At 36.8% G+C, this 26,510-nt stretch overlaps 1 pseudogene; it reads left to right on the top strand.

Moving 5' to 3' along the window:
• On the top strand, positions 1–26,398 carry LOC149828656 (uncharacterized; annotated as a pseudogene).
• Positions 26,399–26,510: the final 112 nt, after the last annotated feature.

Genomic DNA, 26,510 nt, shown 5'->3' with positions numbered 1-26,510 from the left:
ATGGCGGAGCTGAAGCTGTCGGAGATGAGGGACCTGACGTGGGTGGTGCGCATCAGAGCGCACTCGCACATAATGGGGTTGGGGCTGGACGATGCCCTGGAGCCCCGCAATGTCTCGCAGGGAATGGTGGGCTAGCACTCCGCCCGCAAAGCCGTCGGCATCATCATCCAGATGATCCGCGAGGGCAAGATCGCCGGCCGCGGCGTCCTCCTGGTGGGGTAGCCCGGGACAGGAAAGACGGCCATCACCATGGGCATGGCCAAGGCCCTCGGCTAGGAGACCCCCTTCACCATGCTCGCCGGCAGCGAGCTCTTCTTCGTCGAGATGAGCAAGATCGAGGCCCTCAACAGGAATAAGGTCCAGAGCAGGGACATCATCGTCATCCACAAGTCGTCCGGGAAGATCATGAAGCTGGGGAGGTTCTTCACGAGGTCGAAGGACTACGACTCCATGGGCCCCAATGGGGAGCTCCAGAAGTGGAAGGAGGTTGTGCATTGCATCACCCTCCATGAGATCGATGCCATCAACAGCAGAATGCAGGGATTTCTAGCCCTATTCACTGGTGACACTGGTGAAATCCGTACTGAGGCAAGGGAGCACATTGATACAAAGGTTGCAGAATGGAGAGAGAAAGGCAAGGCTGAAATTATCCCTGGTGTTCTGGCGGTGTGTTCTCCCCCGAACGAGTGTTAGCGGTTAGAATGAGCGCCACTTATACACCTCAGTCTCGGCATCACTTGGCATCTAAGCTTGGTGCAGTTGCAGACTTAGTATCCTTTTGTGTCATTCTTGCCATAAAATGACGGATCGAGAAAATGATAAAAATGCCCATTGAAAAAAAGAAAACTACAGTTCAAGAAAAAGACAAAAATGTCTTTCTTTCAATAAATTGAGGATGATGTTAACTCTTCAAAGTCCAAACGTTTCATTTGCACCATTTGCTGTAACAAGAGCTCTCTTTGACGATGCACTCTTTATCATCGTCTACTGTTGCTGGAACACCTTTTACCGTCATTGCGAGTCTAGATTCTCGTCTTAATTTTTATGTTGAGCTACAACACATTGTCGCCTTCTCGTTTCTGTCTTGTGTTACAAAACATTCTCAGGTTCGTTCCTACCTCGTGGAGATAACTATAAATCGATCAACTGGTTCAACCATTGGTGGGCATCATAGGGGCATTTGTCGACCATCTTTTTTTATAGTCTTCTCTTCTTCTTTTTCGTTAGGCAGTATGAAAAAAGCAATGACGCACAAACATTCCAACAAGTGTCATTAAGGCGTTGTGAGTACCTTTTCATGTCATAATGCTATTGTTGAAGAATGTATGTCATCGTAAGTGCCATTAAGGCGTTGTTTTATTATTGCAGGTTGATCTTATCTTTTTGACAGTTTGAAAATTAAAGATATTTGTAAGATGCTGGGACCTGTTGACAAAAATGCTTGTTTACAAATACGAGGAAGGGCCTCTACCTCATCCAGTATTGTTCATTCACTCAGTATATGCAATGTATCACAAATCACAGTTGTAGTACCATACTACCGATTTGTGAGATATTGTTTTGTTTATTAATATCAATTTTTAATATATTTTGCCATATGTATATCAATTTGTAAGATATTATGTGTTTTGTAGTGTCGATTTGTAAGCTATTATGCTGAATTGTCGTATCGATTTGTAATATATTATGTGATATGTATATCAATTTGTAAGATATTATGTGTTTCTAATATCGATTTGTAAGATATTTAGAGTATGATTCTAAAACGTATGCGTGTGGAAATATATTGTTGCGCACTTGCGATGGCGATTTGCGTATTCAAATAGCTGCTCATTTAGTGATTTTTATTAAAATGGCTTCACAACGTCATAGATATAATTAAATCGTTGTCACGTGAATCACTATCGTCAACATACATATACGATAAATCGTTTCTTTTATTGGCATGGTAAATAATATCAAGATGCATAGTATAAGCAAATAACAAATCGTTGTTGCTTTTATACTGTGACTCATTCAATCGTTTCTTTGACTTGCTTAACTAATCGGTATCCGTTGTTATATGCATCTTGAATAAATCGTAGTAAACGTATGCGCTGGCTAACACAAATTGATATCTTGCTTATGACAGTGATGAGCTTATCATCTAGTTGCATTAAAGATGATGTATCTCAATCATTGAAAAGTTATGGAGAAGTAAACATCTGTACTAATGACGTAATTGAAGAAGTGAACATGTACATTAATGATGCACATGATAAGAAGGGTGCAGGCATTGAATTCACTCTTGAGTTGAATATTGCAGCAGAAGAAATGCAATTCGATAAAGAGGTAGATGATCATGACAGTACACTTGATAAAGGTGCAGACACTAAAAATGTACATGATAGTACACTTGACTCTATTTTCGTAGAAGAAATGCAGTTTAATAATGAGGAAGCTGCATATAAATTTTACAATGATTATGCCTTAAAATTTGGCTTCAGTGTTAGAAGGTATTCTTGGTCAAAAAATGCACAGGGTGCCATGGTGAGAAAGACATATGTTTGTTCTAAGAAAGGTTGGAAAAAGTCAAGTGAAAATCCAACAAGGAGCAAGCCAGATTCAAGATGTGGATGCCCAACGAGAATGGTGTTAAGAAGACTTTCAAATGAGAAATATATAGTTCGTACTTTAATCAGTGATCAAAACCATGATTTAGCAGTTTCATTTATGACTCCTATGTTAAGGTCACATTGTAAAGTAACTGAAGCGCATGCTGCAATTGCTGAAATAGCTGATAGTGTCGGCATTGCACCAAGAAAAACATACAATTTGTGCACGCACATAGATGGTGGTCTCGAGAATGTGCCATTCACGCCTATAGATTTAAGAAACTACTTGAGAAGGAAAATGACAGATAACATGAAGAATGAAGAAATATGTTCTTTGGTTGATTACTTACAGAAGAAATCAAGCATGGACCCTGGTTTTTTTAGTACAATGCAACTGGATGAAGATGGATATGCTGTGAATATGTTTTTGGCAGATTCAAAGTCAATAGTAGATTATGAATGCTTCAATGATGTGTTTGTTTTTTATACGACAGTGAAAATTAATACTGAACAGTGACCATTTGCTCAGTTTGTCAAAGAGAACCATCACTCACAGAGTTGTATATTATGCGGCATTTTTTTGTATGACCAGACCATGGAAAGCTTTGAGTGGTTGTTCAGAGTATTTACACAGACAATGAATGGGAAGCAACCTGAAGTTGTACTTACAGATGGTGATCACGCAATTGCGGTTGCAGTGTCTCATATATGGCCAGATGCATATCATCGCCTATGTTTGTAGCATATCTTTCAAAATACAGTAAAAAATATAGGACACATATTTAAACAGAAGATCAGGTTTGACAAAAAGTTTACAATGTGTGTACTTGAGAGCGTAGATGAGGTCACCTTTATATCTGATTGGGAGGAAATGATTCAGATGTACGACCTTGAAGACTATGTGTGGTTACAAAATTTATATGCAAAAAAAGAGAAGTGGGCATTGACATATGGAAGACAATACTTTTGTGTAGGTATGATAAGCACACAAACAACTAAATCTATGCATGCTAAACTGAAGAAAACCATGTATTCATGTTTAACAATGTTTCGCTTCATGGAACAATATAAATTATTTATGGATGGTCTTAGACAATGAGCTTGAACAAGATGTGAAATGCTTCAATACACGCCCTGTAACTTTGGACATAAAAATATTGATGCGACCTGCAGATCTGTATACACTAACTGTATTTGAATGAATTAAGAAGAAACTTATACATGTCATGAATTACAACATAGAAGGACGCATGCAAACCCAGAATATGCACAAATACTATATTGTATGGGAGGGCAAAGAGCATCTGAAAAGGCAAAAAACACATGTTACGTATAATGTGGACAACAGAATAGTTGAATGTACATGCAAAATGTATAAATTCAAAGGTATTTTATATCATCATGCATTAAAGGCACTTAATCAAGAAAAAATACAAGAAATACTTGAGTCATATTTAATGCGAAGATGAATGAGACAAGCAAAGATTGAACTGTTGGATACAGATAATGTCAGTCAATCTGGTGTTGATGAAAAGTGTCATATAGCCTCCTGTTACCAACAACTATGTAGGTCACTTATGCATGTTGTATATTTGACATCAAAAAATAAAGAAGCCTATGTATACATGAGAAAAGTGTCAAGGGAGTTACTTAAAAATATGCAGTTAATTCACTATCAGTCTATTGCAGTTCATGAAGACCAGTCCAAGAAAATGAGAGTGTCAACAGAGGTGAAAATCATTCTTTTCTTGACACTCATGAGAAGTTACGTCGAAGCGTAAACATCATCTTCAACAAGTCAGAAGTCAACGTTATAGATTATGATGAAAAAATTCACCTAGTGAAGGGTATCAAAAGAAAACCTGCCTCTGATCGTAATCGTCAAAGAACAATGGGTGCACTAGAATTGGTTGGCAAGAAAATGTCTAAGAAACAACTAACCTCTAAGCAAAAGCAACCAAGCCCTTCGCATGAACAGGTATGTAATACATTATATTGTTTCCCATGTAAATTGCATTACGTGCAACTTATCAATATCTAATTTATTTAATTTCCAACATGCAGCAATACCCTATAGATGTGCACTACAATGTTGTAACCTTCAATCCTTCTGACCAGTTTTTTCGGAATGATAACTTCAGTTTTACAAGTCTTTTGGTATGTAATCAATGTTGGGAGGATGTTTGCATTTCTTGTGAAACTTAATGCAGTGTCTTATATTGTTCTGTTTCATGACAGACTCAAATCAATTCGAAAGTGAGTTATTGTAACGCCCCAGATTTCCAAAACAAAGCTAAGTTAAAATTTTCATGAATTTCTTTTTTTTTCTTTGCAGCGGAATTTAGAAAAGCTTTTAGCAACGGAATCAGACGATAATGAGTCGTCAGTTTTAGAAAACTCCGAGCACGTTGCAGGTATGTGGCCAAGCAACTCATTGACCACCAAAGTGTTCCATTTATCGAAAACCACATGTTTATTACAACACTACTGCTTAGAAAAGCAATGTAGGTTCAATAAAAAGGAAGCAGTACAACTCTGTCTAGAGAAACCCTGGAACTCGATGCCGCCTTGCTCCGTATATCGCCACGCAGGTTCAACACCTGAAATCCCCATAAAACGGGGTCAGAACCACTGATGGTCTGGTAAGCATGCAGTCACACATCCATTCCACTCAAGTATAATAATGACCACTCAGGGTCGCAATACGCAATAACGACGCTCAAGCCTCCAAGACTTAGCGTATATCGCAAGAGCCTCCTCAGGGCTATGAGTTGAACATCCGCTCGAGTCCTCATGACTTAGAGCAAGCCTTTTCAGGGCTGTGATTTGAATAGCCGCTTAAGTCTCCATGACTTAGCCATGACCTCTTCCGGGTCTCAAAGTGATGTCTAGCTCAAGTCTTCATACTTGGCACATCCGTATCTCACGCATCTAAGGACAACTCCTCAAGCTTCGCTTAGTCGTGCGGATACAACATGGGTCTTTGCCCAGTCGGTCCAGTAGTATACCGAACATGACACCTTCACAAAGGTTATGCAGGACTGACTCAACACGTCATCCACTCATACATTCAAAGCATCGCTGTACCTAGAACTAATGCATTGTTTGATAATTAACCACTCCCGCCTTTGGTACGCAGGTAGAGCTATTGTCCGGGCATCAACGCGACGTTCTGGGGGTTGATTATTCTATGTATTTTAGATACCCCAGAGGCCTGTTGACCCTATCCATAGTAGGGCAGTGTGTTTCAACTGGGAGAACCCTACTAGGCCCATATTCGGATGCATCCTCTACTTGCAGTAGTTGGGTTCAATCCTTAGATCTTAAGGATAACCACGACCCCAAAACCCATGAGTGACTGAGGCCATCGTGGACTCTATCAGGTCCAAAGTAAAATACATGTCACTCAAGGCTGTACCATCACTGTCATTCCACAGTGAGCATAATTCCTGAAGGGGTCTGCCAGTCTTACAATTACTTGGACAGAATCTGCATGCCATTTAGGCAGCCCGTGCTTTCAGCACTACGGGAGTATGTACCCGACCCCATTCAGTCTGCCCCAACACAATCATTATTGAGGGGGTACCCCTAACACGATCTTCAACCGCGGGGTATGTGCGACCTTAAGTCTTATTCATATGCATGCAGAACACCGCTCTTTGGCACTTCGGCCACCACGAGCATCACACCTCTTTGGGTGGAAACAACACACTCTGGCTCTTCGGCCCTTACGAGTCTGGTTGCGTAACCGTTCTCAATGAGCATGCATATGACTCGATCTAAATAGATCGGCTACTCGGCGTATTTTTACGCAACGAGTCCAAACCTAGCCAAGGCGCAACCTCTACTCCGGCTCAATGGCCCTTACGAGCAAGGTGCCCTTGCAGGCACAAGGATACGAGCTGATCTGGCATCGTTCCATCAACGGACATCATTATGTCGTTCCATTGGTTCCGGCAGCTCTTCTGCCAACCATTTCGTCAGCACCTCCCCTGCTCTACCGGCAGTGGTGCGACGAACCCTTCTACGTTGTAGAGGGCAAACCATGAACTGGGTAGCACTCTGCTATATGTCAGAGTATCCTGCTACGTTCTTTCTGAGCTATTCTTAGCTTCTTCAGAAATTTCAGCAGCACTTCCTCTCTTTTACGGAGAAAGCGTGCGTTTCTTTTATCCATTTCAGCGGCATCTCCCCTCTTTGGTAGGAAATCGCCACGCTTAATTCAGAAAATGGATGCGCACCGTTGTGCGTACTTTGCATCCATCAAGGTTGCAGGAACCCTTGGCCATAGTCAGGCCATACGTAATTGACTTAGTCTTTACGTAAAGAGCATTTTGCCAAAAAGCTGAAGCCTTTCCAATAGGGGCTTCATTCGTCAAGCAGAATCTTGAACGAAGAGTGGTCAAGGAATCGCATGGGCGATTTGGAGTTTGATCTCCATTTGAACGCTCATTTACGCGCTATATATGTAGTATAAGCAGAAGCCTGTGCTTTATACAGCGGCAGCGTAAAGAAATGCATATACTATTGTTCAGGGTGTGTAACTGAACGAAATATTCTACATATATAACAAAGCAGAAGCCTTGGCATCGTTCGACGTGACGGCGTAAGTAAATACATTGCAGAAAGCAGGAGCCTTGGCATCGTTCGACGCGACGGCGTAAGTAAATGCATAATCGGAAGTGCAGAAAACAGGGAGCCTTGGCATCATACGACGCGACGGCAAAGGTAAATTACATAGCCTGTGCGATATAAGACGCGTCGGCAGAATCAGCAGATATACACCTAGATCCGTATCCAACGATAGTTACGAGGCGAGCGGGTGAACACCGAAGTGTTCTGAAGGGCTCAACCAAGAACTAGGGCGAGATACCATTTTAAAAACGCATATACTGCGTGTTTGAACATAGATATATCCGACGATAGTTCCGAGACGAGCGGGTGAACACCGAAGTGTCCAAAAAGGGCTCAATCAAGAACTAAAGCAAGATACTACTTCAGAAAGTATATTCTATATACAAACAATCAAATACTTGAGAGAGATGGATCAACGAAGCGAACTTACTTCAAATCGTGGAAGAAATGGCTTCGGGTTGCTTCTTTGGCTTCGAGCCTTCCTTCGAGAGGTCAGACTAAGTCAGATGAAGCTGACTTAGTTGAGAAAGAGGTAGAGTAGGTCAAGCTACTCAACCTAAGTGGTTTGAACCAAACAGGGTTCGATCCAAGTCAACTGGGTTCAGCAGGTTCGAACTCAGCTCAAGTAGGCTAAGTCTGGGTTCAGAAATCCAAACCGGAATCTGGACCAAAAAGGACTTTGACTTTGACTTTAAACCCAACTAGGTTCAAGTCAAGTCAACTGGGTTTGGACCAGGTCAAGTGAGTTCAGACCCAGGTCAGGTGGGTTAGGACCAGGTCAGGCAGGCTCAGGCTAAGTCAGGCAGGCTCAGACCAGGTCAGGTGGGCTCAGGTGGGCTAGGCTAGGTAGGGGAGGTTTAGGAGAGAGAGAGAAGGCAAGAGAGAGAGGGGGGGTCGATTTTTATGAGAAGAGAGAGAGTGGGGAGGGCTATTTATAGCCCAAGCTCACCTCCTCTTGGGTTTTTCCATGCCCCTTCTACCCCCTTGGCTTCTTTTTAATTCCAAGAGGTTCCTTGGTGTGGGGCCCACCTAGATATTTCCATGGGATATTTTGTGGGTCCCACCAGATATTTTCTGAGGAATATTTCTGTGGGGCCCACCAATATTTCCGTGGGTCCCGCAAGAATTTTGGGTTTCCGGCGATTTTTTCTGAAAAATTCTGAGTACGCCATTCCCTTCGTATTGACGTAACTAAGAAAGTTGGCTCGCAGGAATCCTTTGATTTCATTCAGGTAGGAAGTTATGGCTTCCAGAGTGTTTGAGCATATATTCGCGATTCGACGAATATCCTAAGTATAACTGACTCGCAGAAATTGATTCGTTTTGCATTCTGAGAAGAAATGCTATTTTTACCGGTAAATGCCTCATGAATTTTATTCAGATATTTTCTGAAAAATTGTGGGTCTTACAGTTATGGAACACAGAAATCACATGTGAATTCTGTTTAATAATGTATCCTTCACATGTATAGATCGTTGTAATATGTATCCTTCATATGTATAAATCGTTGTCTCATCTAGCCTATAGAGCTACAATTTTGATACCGTAGGTAAATCGTCGTTGTTTAATACTTATACCATTAGTGAAAATTGTTGTCTCATCTGGCCTTAACATATACAAATTGTTATACATATATTGTAGTTGAATTGTTGCCCAAAAAGTTATTCTGTAAATAAACTACTTAATTTTCACCATTAGTAAATCGCCTGTATAGTGATTTATTTGGTATATAAATCGTTATACCATGTAGTGTCCTATCGTGACACAATGACGTCTATGCCAACCACAACTAGATGAAAATCTCAATATGTATGAGTACAAATCGCGATAAAAGTGCACAGACAAATTGCTGTCTCATCTAGCCTTCAAATATATACATCGTTGTACAACCCAATCCAATCATTCCCCCACCTAAACCCATAAATACAAATCAACGTGAAATTCAATAAAAAAAATTAAGGTAAATTCGATGTGTTTTACAGCATGATACTGATTTATGTTTTATACAAAAACAATATTTTAATAATAGTTGCAAATCGATATGAGTAAATCACGATATTATATATCGATATCGTTAACAAAGACAAACAAAGATATATCATTATTGCGGTAGCTTCTTAAATACAAATTGACGTTATTTACAACCACATTCATTTACCAAAAATATGAGTATCTAGTTACAATAGATCATGACCAATGGTTTGTCCATAAAACGATTTACACAATGACTGATTAATAAATGGGCGAAAAGGAAAACAATAAATAAAGACACACGATGTATAGACTTAGTAAAATGCAAATTGAGAATAATTCAACAATACAAATCGAGGTAACTTTATAAATACAAATCGATTTCATTCACAAAGACATATCGTTGTCGCGATAACTTCATAAATACAAATCGATTTCATTCATAAAGACTAACAAAGATATATCGTTATTGTGGTAACTTTAAAACTATAAATCGATGTGATTTACAACCGCAATCATTTACGAAAAAACCTAATCTTTTTTTACATGACCATAATGGTTTGGATTAGATAAAATACATGACCATCATCATAAAAAAACATATATAATCACCAGTAGGTAATTATCAAGACGTCTAATTGTATTTATGAAGTAACTGCGACAATGATGTCTTTGTTTGCCTTTGTGAACGATATCGATATGTAATATCGTGATTTACTCATATCGGTTTGCAACTGTTAAATTGATTTGTACTTTACTAAGTCTAACATCGTGTCGATTTGTGTACACGTGCGTAAAACCCTGCAAAATGTAAAACCCTAATATAGATCTATGTAAAACCCTACCCGACCCGACCTGACCCGTTGTCCAGGTCTAAAACTTTAATCTATTTAACCTCTCTTCCTCTTTTCTATGGCAACGCAAATTCTTATTCTTATTCTTCTTTTTTCTCCTCTGCCTTCATCTTCTTTTTCTTCGCCTTCGTCCGTTGCTGTATAGATAGTGTTCCTTTGGTGATGATTATGTTGATTATCTTTTGTGTATACATCGATATATTCATGACACATACGACTGTGGCCTATTTGTCATGAAGTATATTAAAACTTATATAGAATATAATGACCATAATCATCCTCAATTGTTGCCGCCATACCGAAGCAAGCACATATATTCTGCATGATAGACAGGGGGTGATGCTGATGACCATCTATTTGATCTATTCCTACTGCCGAACCCTCCATCATTCGCAAACCATACTTTGCAGTTGGAAAAATATCAGCCTAATCTTCGACATACTTCATGACAAATATGCTACAGTCGTGCAAGCTTCATCTTTTCCACGCGTTCGTATCCCATACATTCTGCAGCTTCATTCCTATATCGTAAAAGCGATTTATCATGTAGCCCATCGGTTCCTTCAAGGGGACAGTGCCTGAGCTGAAGTTTGTGAAGCATATTCGCAAGAGTGCACCATTTCTAGAGTCTCTAAGAATCACATCACTATTTGGACGTGGATTGCATTCGAAGCACATCACTATTTGAATGTGGGTTTCATACTGGTGATGATAGCTATTTTCTTTGATGATGATGGTCATGTATTGTATCTAAACCAAATCATTGGTCATGATGTATTGTAACTAAATACTAATATTTTTTGTATATGAATGTGGTTGTAAATCATGTCGATTTGTAGTTATGAAGTTACAACGAGAATGATATGTCTTTGTAAATGAAATCAATTTGTATTTAAGAAGTTAACTCGATTTGTATCATTAAAGTTACCTCTATTTGTACTTTACTAATTCTAAATGGGATGTCGAATTGTATTGTTGAAGCAGTCATTGTGTAAATCGTTATAGAACATATCGTTAACATAGACAAAGTCTGTAACAACAAATCGCGATAGGACAAATCTTTTTCGCTTTATGTCTGTGGTTGTACATGTCATAATCGGACACTTCCTCTATGAAAAACAATTTACAATCGGTTATAAAAAGAATTATATAATCATAAAATGTTACATGACATAATGAATTATAATTGGTTGCAAGCCAATCGGTGTCAAACAAATCATGATAGCACGTAGCCTTCATACGTACAAATCGTTTTGACCTTTAATCAATCATTGTGTAAATCGCGATAGTAAAACCGTAAAAGCAAATTATAATTAACACTATACACAACGCTAATCGCTTTTACGATTTTCATTTATGAAGGCCGAATATTACAACAATTTGTTTAGTGGCACTAGTATTTTACACTTATTAAAAAAAGAATATATTGTCCAGGACTAAAACTCTAATCTATTTAAAAAAAAGAATACATTGTTTAGTGGCACTAGTGTTTCATCAATTTGTACTTTACTAATTCTAAACGGGACATCGATTTGTACCGTTGAAGCAGTCATTTTGTAAATCACGATGGGAAATATCGTTGACATAGACATAGCCCGTAAAATCAAATCGCGATAGCACATAGCCATCATACGTACAAATCGTTTAATAGATACATTGTGACCAATGGGTTGGCTTAGATACAATACATGACCATCATCATTGAAGTTAAAACATCATCATCAAAGAAAACACATATGGTTTGGCTAGATACTCCATTGCTTTACAGTTACAATACATCATGACGAATGGTTTGACTTAGATACAATACATGACCATCATCATCGAAGTTTATACCAAAGATGCCATCATCATCATCATCATCATTGAAGAAAACATAGATGTTTTCATCCTTGAAGTATATGTCAGCATTCGACCTAACATGCCATTTAGAATTGATCCAATGGTCAAGCCAACAAAGAGGTACCAAATGTGGCGTATTTGTCATAAAGTATATCGAAGTAGACAAAACAGATCTATCCTCGATTATCAGCATCACCCTCATCTATCATGCACAGGTAGACAAAACAAATAAGAAGAAAAAAGAAAAAGATGAAGAAAAAAAAGAACGACATAAGAAGAAGAACAACAACAAAGAACGACATAAGAAGAAGAAGAAGAGGAGGAGGTACATGTGCGTAAAACCTTAATCTATGTAAAACCCTAATATAGATCTCTAAACCCTATTCTATGTAAAACCCTAATTTATGTATTAGAATCCTTATACAAGATAGTGTCTTATAGCGATTTACAAAATTACGTCTATGTCGGAGACAACGATTTGCCTTTGCTACAAATAACAGTTCAACTTATTAGCATATTTAGTAAAATTGAAATTTTATTTCAACCCAAAGAGATTTACATAATTTGTATACACAATCTTACAAATTTTGTATACAAAATTTGTATATACAATCTACAAAATCTGTTAGAAGTCTCTGTACATTATATTACTTCTGGGAGGTCGCGTCGTTTGTTGCCTTCTAGGTATTCTTGCCAGTTGAGTTTTTTTCTCTTCCGCGATTAGAAACTTCATCAATTTTTTGCATAGTTCTGTACAGAATCCAAATATATCATCCTACAACAAAAAGGTAATGTGACACCAATATATAAATTGAGTCTCCAATAATAAAGGATAATAAAACATGTTTAAGTGTAGAGCATACAATGTCAAAATCAGGTTTTCGTCCATTGTATATTACTTCAATATACTTTATTACAAATACGCCATAATCGACTCCATTATTTTGTAAAGAAACATCGTGTGTTGAGCGAAACATCCACTCACCAATGTCGACAACCAAAACAACTTTGATGAATCCCTCCTGTGGTTAATGCAGAAATAAGTAAATTCTGGGCCACCGTATAAGATACGATACACTTATAGATGGAAACTTACCAAATGCATAACGTCACGTACACCAGTGTGAAAGTCGAATAAGTTATAGCACCATAGTTGTTTTTTCTGTAAATCTATCACGTATAAGACCCAATGCTGAGCAATTTGCTAGAGTGTAGGAATCAATATCAGCAAATCGATACAATATCTTACAAATCGATAGTACAAATCATGCTAGGACTGTTATGCCTAAATCTTGGACAAGCGGTTTCTTCACTTACCTTTTCACTTGACCAAAAGTCTCTGCAGTGATCATCGTTACCCCAACATGGTAGTCCATCTTGAAATCCAATAGAGTATGGCATTCGACAAACGAAACTCTGTTGAACAAAACAGTGATAATAGTAAGGTTAAAACACGAAGCAACAAGAGTAAATCAAAAAAGAAAATAAACATATAAGAGAATCGATATACCATGAAATAAGGGGTGACGATGCGTCTAGTATTGATTGTTGTATTGCTTTGAATATACATGACGAAATCAGATATAGTCTGTTTGCAACAAATATGCACGTGTTAACATATATACCCATGACATACGTAAATATATAACTGATAGTGGTTTCATACGTATAAAATTACTAATAGTGTTTCCTTTTGCAAATTTGTCTTGCAGTCATTTGATGTTATCTTTGAGCTCTTTGCTGAGTTTTTGGGCACCGATTTTTATGGATGTTCCAATAACATTAGTAGAATATTCAATAAACGATATTGAATTTCCTTTCTACAGTATACAACACAAATCAAATTTATGCCATAAAAGAGACAAATTTTAAAGAAACTCGTCATGAGGTTTAGACAATATATGCCAGATTCGCCATCGCTGGTCATGTAGTTGTCATCATCTTCTTCCTTTCCATCATTGGCTGTGTAGTTGTCGTCGTCTCCTTCATTGACATCCTTGGTCGTGTAGCTATCATCGTTTCCTTCCTCGACATCGATACTCCTTTTGCAAAATACAACTCAAGTTTTATGCTTGATTCATGAACACGTCATTTATAAAGGAAACATCGGTTCGTTTGTTCCTTAATCATGAAGCAAAGCGAAGCGACACCCTCCTAAACTTGTGCGATGTGTCATTCATATATAAAGGAAACATCATTTTACATACTACTTATTTTTAGAAACCATGCGCAAATAAATTACATTGCATTGCACATTAATTAAATTTAAAAACATTGTTTCATCTGCCTTTTACAGAACTAGTCAACACGATAGGACGTATCAAGCAAATCACGATAGCACGTATTGTTACAGTGAAATCGATTTGTAACTAGGTCTCGATTTATAGTTTATTAAGTCTAAACATCATGTCGGTTTATCCCATATTTTTCTTGACATATCGTTCACATTTACAAAGCTCGTAACAACAAATCGTGATAGGACAAATATTGTTATATTATGAAACTTAAGTCTTTTGGTTATAAGTCAATTTGTATTTATCAAGTTAACTAGATTTATAGTTTTCCAATAAACATCGTATCGATTTATTTTTTCTTTCTCTTTTTCGTTTTTAGCAGTCATTGTGTAAATCACGATAGGACAAATCATTAACATAGACAAAGCTCATCAACGTAAATCACTATATGATAAATCGTTAGAGTGAAATCAATTTACAATTGTTACTTAAATCGGTATCAAGTTGCAAATCGATTTGTATTTATGAAGTTACCTCAATTTTTACTTTATCTAGTTTACATATCGCCTCGATTTGTTTATTGTTTTTCTTTTCCACCTTTTATGAATCAGTCATTGTGTAAATCGCGATAGGATATATCGTTCACAAAGACAAAGCTTGTCAACATAAATTTCGATTGTGTGATGGGTTTAGGTAAGGGGTGATTGGATTGGGTTGGTTGTGAGACCCATTTAGCTCTCATGAAATCCAAACCCATTCTATATCCTAAACCCTAAACCCTAAATTCTAAATCCCTAAACCATAAACCCATAAATCTCAAAATCCTTAAACCTAAAACCTAAACCCCAAAACCTAAACCCTAAAACCATAAACCCTAAACCCTAATCTCTACAATATAAAACCCTAAAACCTAAATCCTAAACCCTAAATTCTAAATCTCTAAACCATAAACCCATAAAACCCAAAATCCTTAAACCTAAAACCTAAAACCTAAAACCTAAAACCTAAACCCCAAAACTGTAAACCCTAAACCCTACAACATAAAACTCTAAACTCTAAACCCTAAATCCCTAAACCATAAACCCGTAAAACCCAAAATCCTTAAACCTAAAACCTAAACCCCAAACCCCAAACCCTAAAACCATAAAACCTAATCCCTAAACCCTATGCCCTAAATCCTAAACCCTAAATTCTAAATCCCTAAACCATAAACCCATAAAACCCAAAATCCTTAAACCTAAAACCTAAACCCTAAACCCTAACCCCCTAAATCTCTAAACCCTAAACCGCAAACCCTAAACCCTAAACCACAAAAGCCTAAACCCCTAAAACCCTAAACCCTAATTCCTAAACCCTAAAACCTAAACCCTAAAACCTAAATCCCTAAACCCTAAACCGCAAACCCAAAACCCTGAACCCTAAACTCTAAAGCCTAAACTATAAACTCCAAACTTTGAACTTGGAACCCTAAACACTAAATTATAAAACCCTAAACACTTAAAACCCAAAACCCTAACCGCCCGTAAAAGCGATTAGAAAATATCGTTGACATAGACATAGCTCGTAAAAGCAAATCGCGATAGCACATAGCCTTCATACGTACAAATCATTTTAACTTTTTATCAATCATTGTGTAAATCATGATAAGTAGTCTGTAAAAGCGAACATATCGTTCACATAGACAAAGCTCGAATAGGCAAATTGCAATAGGATATTCAAACAGATTTGGTGGGATGAGATTCATTCAATTAAAATGATGGGTTTAGGTGGGGGAAGTGATTGGATTGAGTTGGTTGTGAGACCCATTTAGCTCTCATCAAATCCAAACACAATCTAAACTAATATATATATATATATATATATATATATATATATATATATATATATATTAAGTAAGATCCATTTGGAATTTAGATAGATGCAAAACTTAAACCCCAAACCCTGAACCCTGAACCCTAAACTATTGCGATTTACTTATATCAGTTTGCAACTGTTACTAAAATATTCTAAACAAAACAGTAAAATCGATTTGCAACTGTTACTTAAATCGGTCTCAAGTTGTAAATCGATTTGTATTTATGAAGTTACCTCGATTTGTATTTAGTAAGTCTAAACATCGTGTCAGTTTGTGTACACGTGTATAAAACCCTAGTATATGTAAAACCCTAATATAGATCTCTGTAAAACCCTATTCTATGTAAAACCTTACTCGACCCGTGGTCCATGTATAAAATTCTAATCTATTTAACAATTCTTCCTCTTTTCTGCAGCAACACAACTTCTTCTTCTTCTTTTTCTTCTTTTTTTTCTTCCGCCATCATCTTCCTTCTTCTTCCTTGTATACATCTATTTGATCTATTCCTACTGTCGTACCCTCCATCGTTCACAAATCATCCTTCGTAGTTGGAAAAATATCTGCCTAATCTTCTATATACTTCATGATAAATATGCTACAGTCGTGCGAGCTTCATCTTCTCCATTGGTTCACATAGAAAATGGAACTAACAACTGAAAATATCACTATGTGCTGCAAAAAAAAACTTGCAAAGAGATAAGGACCTCCATTGGTAGATAGATTTGCCTTCTATCATTCCCAGTGACTAGCGAAGGCCACTCAGTAAACTGAAGGTACTTTCCATACTTCTCTCTAAGGTGACTACCATCCTTTGCAGTTGGAAAAATATTTGCCTAATCTTTGATATACTTCATGACAAATACGCTAGTCGTGCGGGCTGCATCTTTTCTGCCTGTTGCAATCCATACCTTTGATATACTTCAGTTCTGCCTCGAAGCTTTTTGCACTAGAAATCAAAGCACATCACTATTTGGACGTGGGGTTGATGCTGATGATGATGTTTGTTTTCTTTGATGATGATGGTCATGTATTGCATCTAAGCCAAACCATTGTTCATGATGTATTGTAACTAAATAGTCATATATTTTATAAATGAATGTGGTTGTAAATCAGGTCGATTTGTAGTTATAAAGTTACCACGACAATGATATATCTTTGTTTGTCTTTGTGAACAATGTCGATTTGTATTTATGAAGTTACGTCGATTTGTATTTATGAAGTTACCTTAATTTTTAGTTTACTAAGTCTAAACATCGTGTCAATTTGCAACTAAGTCTGGATTTATGGTTTACTAAGTCTAAACATAGTGTCAATTTGTTTATTATTTTTCTTGACATATCATTCACATTAACAAAGCTCGTAACAACAAATTGCGATGAGACAAACATTGTTGTATTATGAAACTTAAATTCTTTTGGTTATAAGTCAATTTGTATTTATCAAGTTAACTAGATTTGTAGTTTATCAATAAACATCGTGTAGATTTATTTTTTCTTTCTCTTTTTTATCTTTTAGCAGCCATTGTGTAAATCGCATCACAACCAAATCGTTAACATAGACAAAGCTTGTCAACACAAATCGCGATAGAACAAATCATTACAGTGAAATTGATTTGCAACTGTTACTTAAATCAGTATCAAGTTGTAAATCAATTTGTATTTATGAAGTTACCTTGATTTTTACTTTATCTAGTCTAATAGGATCTGTGTAAAACCCTATTCTATGCAAAACCCTACCCGACCTGACCTGACCCGTTGTCCAGGTCTAAAACCCTAATCTAATTAACCTATCTTCCTCTTTTCTGCAACAGTGCAACTTCTTCTTCTTTTTTCTCCTCCGCCTTTGTCTTCTTCTTCTTCTTCTTTTCCTTCTTCTTTTTCTTCCTTGTATTTTTCTTTCTTCTTTGTTCTTCTGTGTTCCTTCTACCTGTGCTTGATAGATGGGGTTTGCATGATGCTGATACCGTAGTTGTTTCACGCCGTGAGGAACGATTTGTATAATCTTTGATGATGATTATAATGGTTATCTTTTATGGATACATCAATATATTCATGACACATGATTGTGGCATATTTATCATGAAGTATATCAAAGCTTACACAAAATATAACAACCATAATCATCCTCAATCTTTGTCACCATACCGGAGCAAGCATAGATATTTTGCATGATAGACAGGAGGATGCTGATGACTATCTATTTGAACTATTCCTACTGTCGAACCCTCCATCGTTCGCAAACCATACTTTGTAGTTGAAAAAATATCTGCCTAATCTTCGATATGCTTCATGACAAATATGCTAGTGGTGCGGGTTGCATCTTCTCTGTCTGTTAGGATCCATACCTTTATCTGTTTTCTGCACTAGCAAGCGGGATTTCATGCGCACCTGGATTGCACTCGAAGCACATAACTATTTGGACGTGGGGGTGATGCTGATGATGATGTATGTTTTCTTTGATGATGATGGTCATGTATTGTATCTAAGCCAAACCATTGGTCATGATGTATTGTAAATAAATACTCATGTATTTTGTAAATGAATGTGGTTGTAATGTAAATGAATGTGGTTATAATGGTTGGCCAACATTTGTCGCACATCATTCCTTGCAATTTGGAGAATTTTTGGTGTTCAAGTATAATGGTAATTTGGATTTTGATGTTAAGATATTTGGTAGAAGTGGATGTCAAAGGGCAACTACATATCTTGGTAAAAGTGGCAGAGTGCATGAGACAAAGAAGGATGCAAAAGTTCTCCATGATCCACCCAGAGATTTTTCAAGCAGCTCTTATACGTTAGGAGGAACACATGGGAACAAGTCTATGCATAATCAAGAGGTACAAATGTGCTGCACAAAAACTTATAAAGAGATAAGGACCTCCATTGGTAGATAGATTTGCCTTCTATCATTCTCAGTGACTAGCAAAGGCCACTCAGTAAACTGAAGGTGCTGATGTTGCTGATGATGATGTCTATTTCGAAGCACATCACTATTTGGACGTGGGGTTGATGTTGATGATGATGTTTGTTTTCTTTGATGATGATGGTCATGTATTGTATCTAAGCCAAACCATTAGTCATGATGTATTGTAACTAAACAATCATGTAAATGAATGTGGTTGTAATGTATCGTTGAAGTTAACTCGATTTATAGTTTACTAAGTCTAAACATCGTGTCGATTTTTTTATTGTTTTTCTTTTTCACCTTTTATAAACCAGTCATTGTGTAAATCACGATAGGACATATTGTTCACATATACAAAGCTCATAAAATTAATTCACAATAGGACAATCAATATCAAGCAAATCATGATAACATGTATCGTTACAGTGAAATCGATTTGCAACTAAGTGATGATTTGTAGTTTACTAAGTCTAAACATCATGTCGATTTGCAATTAAGTCACAAATTGTGGTTCTAAGTCGATTTATATTTATCAAGTTACCTAGATTTTTACTTCACCAATAAACATCATGTCGATTTATTTTTTCTTTTTACTTTTCGCCTTTTATCAGTCAGTGTAAATCGCCATAAGACAAATCATTGTACATATACTATATCTGAATCGTTATACCAGATATTGTCCCAGAGCGATTTCTACAATGGCATCTGTATCTTTGAAGTTAACTCGATTTGTTCTTTACTAAGTCTAAACATCGTGTTGATTTGTTTATTTTTCTTTTTCGCCATTTATGAATCAGTCATTGTGTAAATCACGATGGAACATATCATTCACTTAGACAAATCTCAATTATTTGATGGGTTTTGATGGGATGGTTGTACAGATCATGATGGAACACCTTTTTAAAAAACAAATCGCGATGTCTTATAGAATTGGTTGCAAGACAATCAGAATCAAGCAAATTACGATAGTACATAGTCTTTATATGTATAAATTATTTCAGCGTTTTATCAATGTTTGTATAAATCGCGATATGAAGACAACTCATAAAAGCAATTCATAATTTACATAGTACACAACACTAAACACTTTTTTTATTTTTTTTTTATGAAGGTCGAATATTACAATGATTTGTTCAGTAGCACTTGTGTGTTGCGCTTATTAAAAAAAGAATTATATATTTATAGAATGTCATTTTACAAAAAGGAATTATAGAATTACAAAAAAGAATTATAGAATTACAATAAATAAATATTTGGATAAAAAAATCATATAATATTTATTTAGTGGCACTTGACGACTTAGATGGACTATGGCATACAAATCATCGCTTTCTTTTTCTTGGTGAACTCTCTTTCCTCGATGGCCTCTTGGTTCCCTCGATCTTATTATAAACACTGGTCATCACCTTTACCAATGTATCATATTGTCTCTCCAAATTCTTCACCTGCTTCCGTAACTCCCTATTCTCCCTCTCCAACATCTCCAACCTTGTGGCGAAGACTATCTTCTTTTTTGTGAGTTGTGTTCGCTCCTCATCGTGTACTGCAACTGAGAGAATCATTGTTGTAGTCAGAGGGACACGATGAATGTGTTTTCTATGCTAGAAGACGACATGATGGGGGATAGGAGGGATGCATGGGTTCCCAACATTTTCACGTTGCTTATTCTCAATCTCCAGATTTTGATACATGGGTTCCCAATATTTTTTGAAATAGTTGGGGTCATATTGTCGTTCTTTATAATCATACGCTATGGTACGAACACCTCCTTTGTTCCAACTATTCAATTATTTCCTGAAGCGTTCGTGCCAATTCACGTTCCTGGCCCCACCACTTTTTATCTTCCTTCTCACTTCTATATGCTGCTTTGGGGTAGACTGTCCCGAGCCAGCTTGTAGGAGAACTCAACTACAATGCTGCAACTCAACTTCATAATTGCTAAACAGCCAAATATCACAGCCAGATAGTCTCGCAGCCTCATCAACATCTTCTTAATCCTCGTCCTCCCCATCTCCATACGGTCTCCACACAACCTGTACATTGGAGATTATGGTTTAGGTATAGACATAATTATTCATGCTAATGAATGCTAAATATTAAACTAATTTGTAATAACGAGTGCTAAATATATTACAATGAATGTTACTAATGAGAGCTTTATATTAAAATAATTTACACTAATGAATGCTACATATTACAATGATTTACAATAAGGAATGCTAAATGCTAAAACGATAATGCTTTGTACAAACGAAGAAAAAATCTTGCAATGATCACTACTTAAGAAAGCTAACGATGACAATGATTTACAATAATGATTTGTACTAAGGAATACAAAATCCTGCAACGATCATTACTTAAGAATGCTAACGATGACAACGATTTACAATAATGATTTGTACTAAGGAATACAAAATCCTGCAACGATCATTACTTAAGAATGCTAACGATTACAATGATTTACACTAATGAAAGTTAAATGCTAAAGCGATAATGATTTGTACTAAGGAATATAAAATCTTGCAACGATGATTACTTAAGAATGTTAAATATTAAAATGATTTGTACTAAGGAATACAAAATCCTGGAATGATCATTACTTAAGAATGTTAAACATTAGAACAATTCTAACAAAGACAAAATCCTGCAACAATGATTACTTAAGAATGCTAAACATTTTAATGATTTATACTAATGAATGATAAATGTTGAAATGATTGTAAACAATTTTAAACCATTTACCAAATCTAATTGCAGACCATCTAAAACAAACTTAGCATTGTTTTGCTTTACATTTATTCTAGCCCACCGACCGATCTTTGGAAAACCACAAATCGCAAGGCCATAATGGAGGACACAAGGTGACAATATGCTTCCACAACCAGGCCTACAAAATCAATATATTAGTAAGACTATAACCTTCAACGATCTTAGTCTACAACTGTAAATATGTAATAAATAATTACCTAGACAAATGGCCAAAACCCTACGATGGTTTTTGTATCATTACTCACACGGTAAAATTGACTGTACAAGCATAGCAACACCCCATGCATAGTTGTCGACTTCATCTAAGTCTTTGAAGAATTGCAGCCACAAGTAACTTATCCTTGAACCAGACAAATCAAAAAATAAAGACCAAAAAAATAAAGACCAAAAAAATAAAGAAGGAAGCCGCACAACTCTTGGTCAGCTCTTTCAGATGCACATGTAGCGAACCGGCCTTTCCATTTATTATGGAAAGAATAAACTTTCATCGATGTAGAATTGCTTTCACCAGAAACACATTGCCTACAGTCCTCCATCGACATTCCTAGAAGGGCCGTGCACTTGTCCCTTGCGGTATAGTTTGAATTCCGTAATAGGAAAACACTTCCATGACACTTAAGGCCCATAATTCGTGCCACATCTTCTAGGGTCATGGTGATCTCAAAAGAATCAAACTGAAATGTGTTCGTCTTATTATTCCACATATTTACCAGGTGGGTCATGGTGTTCTAGCACGTTTCAAAAGAATACTGGTTTAGAAGGTCGCTGAAGTACATATTTCACAATCGATCATTCTGATATTCACTCAGCTGTCCATACTATGATAGAACTATAGGCCACTGACACCGTCCTCTAAGCTTTTCACCTGGTGCTCTACTTCTCTTGTGACCTCCTTGTAACACAAAATAACATATTATTCGTGTCAAATCAAAATTAGTCTCATTTGTACTTCTACACGTCGCTGTATACAGTAATCATTATAAATAATAATAATTGTACACTCGCTATACATAGTAATCAATACACATAATCATACCTATAACAGTAAATCACTATCACAATAATTGCTATACATAGTAATCGCTATCTTATTAATCACTATACCTAGTAATAACTATCACAGTAAATCGTGATAGACAAAATCGATTTACGTACCTTGGTCATACTTTTCTCCTCTTCATCCCCTTCCTCCATCCTCTGTCTTTCTTCTTCCTTCCTTCGCTCCTTCGACTCCCTCCTCTGCTTTTCAATTTCTTCCTTCCTTTCCATTTTCTTCTTTTCCTTCTCTAGCTTTTTCTTTTCCCTTTCCTTCTCTTCCTCCTCCTGCTTCTTCCTTTCTCTTTCCTTATCTTCCTCGTCCTCCTTCTCCTTTCTTTGCCTTTCCTTCTCTTCCTCGTCCTCCTTCTCCTTCCTTTCTCTTTCCTTCTCTTCCCCATCCTCCTTCTCCTTCCTTTCCCTTTCCTTCTCTTCCTCGTCCTCCTTCTTTCTTCGCCTTTCCTTCTCTTCCTCATTCTGATGCTTTTTCCTTTGCCTTTCCTCTTCCATCTTCATCATTTGCCTTCCCTTCTCTTCTTCCTCCTCCTTCTTCTTCAATTGTCTTTTCTTCTCTTCCTCCTCCTCCTTATTCTTTCTTTGTCTTTCCCTCTCCTCCTCCTCCTCCTTCTTCGTTTGCCTTTGCTTTTCATTCTCTTCCTCCTTCTTCATTTGCCTTTGCTTTTTATTCTCCTCCTCCTTCTTCCTTTGCCTTTCCTCTCCTCTTCCTCCTCCTTTTTTATTTGCCTTTTCTTCCTTTGCTTTTCCTTCTCTTCGTCATCCTTCTTCTTCTTCATCTTTAGTTCTTCCTCGTACTTCCTTTGCTCTTCAGCCTTAATATCTAATGGATAATGCTCTGCATAATACAATTCCAACATTTTGTTCCTTTCATTATCATTCTCGATCTTCATTAGATTTTGGTACCTTTCATAATGCTCATATAGATGGGACTGGTGGATCATTTCAGTAATAGTTATGAAATCGAACGGTGAGGGATTTCTTGTCTGACGAGCTTTAAACATTGCTAACCTGCACAACACATAAATTTAGCTGCATCATTATATGTTACAACCACCCTCCAAATATATAATATTACAAATTATCCCATTTGTTAAACAATCACCAACATTATAAATCATCACAATATTTGGCTTCATAAGTAAACATCGTTGTAAGATTTAGCAAACTTAAGTACAAATCGAGGTAACTTCATAAATACACATCACTACTGCTTTAAACATATAAATTATTGCTGCTTCAAACTTATAAATCATTGTAGAAATTACAACCTCCATAAGTATATATCGTTGTAACGTTTGGGCTTCATACGTAAACATTGTTATACGATTTATCAAACTTAAGTACAAATCATGGTAATTTCATTAAATCATTACTGCTTCAAACATATAAATCATTGTTGCTTCATAAGAACAAATCGTGATAATTGTTTTTCGACGCCCAAAAGGTGGATAGGTACAAATTAATTTATTTCAGTATAAAAATAGGTGTTATTTAGCATGAATAGTACAACCAGTTGTAAGATTTAACATTCAGATTTACAAATCGATTTGTTTACATAATGAAATGTTACACGAAACTCACCGCAACGATACGAGTTTTGGTAATTCGACAGTGGAAGAGAAACACCCAGAAGGTAGACGCAGTTGATGGTGGCAACGATGCTACCACTTGCAGACGATACCAAAGGATGCTCCGACGGCAGTAGACAATGGCAAAGGGTACTCTTATGATAGCAGACGTTGGCAAAGGGTGCTCTGGTGGAAGCAGACGACGATAAAGGAGGGTTTGTTGGCAGCAGATGATAAAGGAGGGTTCGGTGGCAGCAGATGACGGGAAAGGGTGCGTCATCAAAGGGAGCTCCTATTACTGCAGATGGTGCAACAATTTACTGCTTAGGGCAGAAATGAAACGTTTTGACTTTGAAGAGTTAACATCATCTTTGACTTTCTGGATGGACATTTTTGTCCCTTTCTTGAACCATCGTTTCACTTTTCTAGATAAAGGGTATTTTTGTCCTTTTCTCAAACCATCGTTTCATGACGAGAATGACAGAAAGGGGTAGTTAAGTCTTTGCAAACGCACTGGACTCCGATGCTAAGTGATGCAGACACACATGGACATATGAGCCCCACATGCCTATATATGTGGCACTCATTCAGACCCCTGAACACTCACTGTAGCAAATAGTGCATCTTCGGAGGGGGGGGGGCATATAACCTGCTTCACATATTGGTTGTTGCTACCAATAGAGGCATTACAACAATCAAGGGTACAAATTACAATTAACCGCATGGCCTTCCCATCGATTTTTTTGATAGCTTGTTGATCATTACAACACAATCATATTCAAAGGATGAGATTTGAAAGATTTTTGACATTTGAAGTCAAGAAGAGGATATTGACATGTTCGAGGATGCCCTGTTGACAAAAATAGGTGTTGAGACATCTTTGAGTCATCAAAAAGAGTTTTATCAGCATGCAAAATCCCTCAGCCAAACCATTGTGTGCCCATGATTTTGGAGGTTTTGGAGCTTTTGGCATTTACGATCGCATACTAAGTGTTCATTGTATTGCTTGAGTAGCAGTCTTTGTGTTTTGTAAAACCTCAAAAATTTTTGGATTTCGCTACACTCAATTTACTGAATCTATAAAGATAAGATACCTTAACTAAACTTATAGAGAGCATGTGTAGGCATTAATAGTATAAGCAAATTATACATACACACCGCACTTAGTTGTGGATATCTAAGACTGTTAAATATATATATATCTAAATTGTATATATTGTGTTGCAACACCGCTACGTGCACACACTTCACTTAGTTGTGGATATCTAGGACTATTATATATATCTAAACTGTCTATGTTGTGTTGCAACACTGCATGTGCACACATGCCACTTAGTTATGGATATTTAGGACTGTTGTGACTGTAGTTCAGAGATCATGCTGTGCATGATTTGAATGTATGAGAATAAAAATATTTTTCTTGTTGTAGTTCAGGAGATCATACTTGTCATGATTTTATATAGTGGAATATGGAGGGTGTTTGTTGCAGGTACATGGTTGAGCATGCATTATTGAAATGAATATTGTAATATTGAAATGAATATTGCATGATTGATATGATAACATAGCTAAATTAAATTGCTTGTGTGAAATGATATTTTTGTGAAACATGTCATATATGTTATGAATGAATCATGCATGAAAGCAAGTATGATAGAATCATGTTCATGATGGGATTATGCAAATACCGTTATGCATAGACTGATGATACATCACGTGCCCTCATGGATGAACCATGATTTGTGTGAATGCTATTAATATATATATATATACTATGTGTGAGATACATTATGCATGGAATGCTTGCTTTGTATATTGATTCATGTGGTGAAACATGCATATATGACTTTTATCCTATGTGTTAATCTCAAAATACGTAGGAGTTACATATGTTGAGGTTTAGTTGCTTCGTATTATGGAATATGCATGTTCACGTACACATGTTTATATTTTATTTACACATGCTTCGATGTTCAATTTATGACATACAATATTCTACCTAGGTATGACGTAGACCAACTCGAAACAGGCTGATTAGCTCGGGTGTTTATTATGCTATTTTATTATGCCCGAGTAGCGCCTAAGCCGTATCCCCCAAGGATATAGCCTAAAACTGTGAGAGGAAATGGTCGCGCTGAGAGAACTCTACTCAGGGGTGTGACATCTACATCACAATGATGATCATGATCACTCACTTCTGCTCTCATACATTCAAATCATTGCATCATTTT

The sequence above is a fragment of the Nuphar pumila genome, chromosome 9 (assembly GCF_984573655.1).
Source record: "Nuphar pumila chromosome 9, dmNupPumi1.hap1.1, whole genome shotgun sequence".
Taxonomy (NCBI): Eukaryota; Viridiplantae; Streptophyta; class Magnoliopsida; order Nymphaeales; family Nymphaeaceae; genus Nuphar; species Nuphar pumila.
This window is presented reverse-complemented; position numbering and strand designations above follow the sequence as displayed.